Genomic DNA, 3,296 nt, shown 5'->3' on the forward strand with positions numbered 1-3,296 from the left:
ATACGATCAGGTTGACAAACAAATAAACGAGCTAAATAAATAGCTGTTTTGTTTCCAGATCGCTTAACATACAGAATATAAATATTATTTAACTGAATCACAATTGATCATCGCACAATTAATTCCAGTTGTAATACAATGTTCAGAAGTGATTGGAGGTACATATGCCCTCGTAATATGAACAATCTTCCGTTGTGAAAGGTGAGCTTTTGCGATTTTCACCACCGATTCAGACTCGATGCCAACTTTCAAGATTCCCTGAAACACCAATTGAATCATTCTCAACGATACAAACCAACAAGTCAAAAATATCAAAAACATACGCACCACTCCAAAAAGGAGGACAAATAACCACTCCAAAAGGATGACAAACAAAATACCCAAAAAGATTGGGTATGATAGTAATCCTTACAAAACAAGGATGATTATTGAAAGAAAAATAAAAAACTGATTATCAGATGGGGGAGAAAAAGATAGAAGTGATTTTTGGAAAAGGGAAAGGGCTTAATTGATGAAAAAAGAGTATATCTATATATTTTTGAGACGACTAACTAGGATTTGGGGATCGACTCTCATTGAGAGAGTATTGGTGGATGATTTTTTTATCATACATTGATATTAGTCCAACCAAAACTCTCTTTCGTTGTATAGCAAGAAATTTCGAGAAATACGGGTGATAGGAGCAACTTGAATTCGAGATCCCCAGAAACTTTTGCTTGAATTCTTTATTAAGTTATCGGTTTTACTAAAATCTAAGGCGTTGTGAAGAAGATTTAAATTCGACATCGGTTATGTCATAAACCGAGGTCTAATTCATGTTTCTTATCTTTTAAAAATAATTATCAACCGTTATTTTCTCGACCGATGTCTAATATAAACAATAACATCATTTTAAAAATAACCGATGTCTGAAACAATTTTAACGTGCAACTCATGTCTAAGAACCGATATCTATTGATAGAATTCTAGTAGTGTTTACTAGGATAATATATTACATATATACGAAGGACGGTGAAGGATAAACCACTGTTAGGAATAGAGCGGAGCATATCGAATTACTCACTCTGTCCTCTTAGGTAGTATACATTGCACCCATTTTAAAACTCGGTAAACTATAGTTTTGTAAATATTTTTTTTCTTTTGAATAAAAAATTGTTGTTTAAAGTTTAATAAAAAAAATTATGAAAATATACTTTATATATACCTTAAAATACATGTCAAGTATTGAAAAAAATTATATACAATTAGATGAGACAGAGGGAGTAAATATTACCGCAGTATGCATAAAATTGGCCGAATCCATCCATTTACACAAAAGTCATACTTTATGTGTATGATAGTAATTTATTTTCGACAACTTACACTATACTGCAACAATCGTTTGTTTGATATTTACCGATACTCATTATATATTACATCTAATAAGAGTGGAGGATTTACATATATTCGTAAACGTACAAAATATGAATTTATAAATTTAAAAAGGAGATGCTTTTATCTCAAAACCTAACTATTGAACTATCCTCTTCATGTTGATTATGAAGCCTAGAATCTTCGGCATCAAATGATCCTTCATCACATAATTGACCAGTTTATTTATCAAAAGCTATGTAGCTTATTACAAAAATGACACCTGCATATATTCATACAAAAAAACTTCACTAGGAAGGCTAAAATAATACCCCAAGAGGAAATATCAAGCATCTCAGAAGTTATAAAAAGAAAAAGGAAATGACATAATTAAAAAAAGCCATGACCGAATCTTTAATCTACCTTTTCTTAAATTTACATGTCTCCAATTCAATCATTTAACAAAACAGAGTCTCCACCTTACTTATCGTACTGTTCATTTTGCTTCGAGTACCCGATATGTAAATTTTTTAAAATTTTGCCGAGTCCGAATACGAACCCGTGTCCGACACCCATATCTGAGTCCGGATAACATAAGTCTCCACGTCATAACAAAATTTAAGGTGTTATTGGATCACGGGACTCCAACCCGTTAAACAACGGGGATGAGAACTGATTCTAAAACATTTTTGTACCAAAATTTAATTCTCTTTCCATTAATCGAACTGAATGTTATAATCCAAACTTCCCTTACCGAAATTTAATTCTCTTTCCGTTAACCGAACTGAAATGTTATAATCCAAACATCCCTTAAAGATTAACACAATTAAGAAAATTTATTGTGAATGGCTAATGATTTGTGTTTCATATCAATGTACCCCTTTATATTTCTTAGCAACGTATTAATCAACCACACAAACATTTGTATTTGCTACTCCATCTGTTTTTTTTATATGTCGTTTGACATTCTTACACACAATTTTAAGTCTTTTGACTGCATAGATAAAATAATATTTTTAAAAATTTTCTTTTTCTAAATTAAAGTTTTAGTTATATATTTTTATTCACAAAAAGAAAAAATTAAAAAATATTATTATAACTATGCAATCAAAGCACTTAAAAGTGTGTGTATAAAAGTCAAACGTCATATAATAAATCAATCACACAGACATTTGAGTAACTATTTGTGCATTATTGACAAGGAATGGTCATAGAATCGATCATCGAGGTAATCCAACTTAAAATGATTCCAGAGTCCAAACTATCACTTTTTGACCATAACAATACAGCTACATTATTAATCTCACACACACTAGTATTTTCAATATCATATCATTGAAGTAAAGAATTGATTGGATCCACGAATTATACAATAACACAATGAAGCTGCTTGATGTGGGGAAAATGAGAGATTCATTGAAAAAGTTGTCTCAACAATGCCATGGTCCATTCTAGAAAAATACGGCCCATTCGTCTTTTTACATGTAATAGCTTACTGCCCGTGCGATACACGGGTCTTGGTTAATATTTATATATTTCTAATTTTATTTTATATAATTTTATTAAAATTCTATATAAATAATTAAATACTAAATAATGATTATATAATTATAATTTCAAGTTAGGTTCAAATAGTATAAATAGTATATGATTGATGTGATCTTATTCATAAATAATAATGTAAATGTTTGTTATTGGTGAGCGAGATTCGAATCTGAAAACTTATATGTATCTTTATAAATAATATAAATGTTTGTTGTTAAGGAGATTTGAACCTGAGAATTTATATGTATTTTTATAAATAATAATATAAATGTTTGTTGTTGACGGGATTTGCACCTGAGAACTTGTGGAGTGTATTTTTTTAGTATGTGGATCTAATGGCTCTGATTATTTGATGAAGAAGATCTGACGGTCGTGATGCAGAGGGATAACCAAAATGAGAG

The sequence above is a fragment of the Apium graveolens genome, chromosome 9 (assembly GCF_009905375.1).
Source record: "Apium graveolens cultivar Ventura chromosome 9, ASM990537v1, whole genome shotgun sequence".
Lineage (NCBI taxonomy): Eukaryota > Viridiplantae > Streptophyta > Magnoliopsida > Apiales > Apiaceae > Apium > Apium graveolens.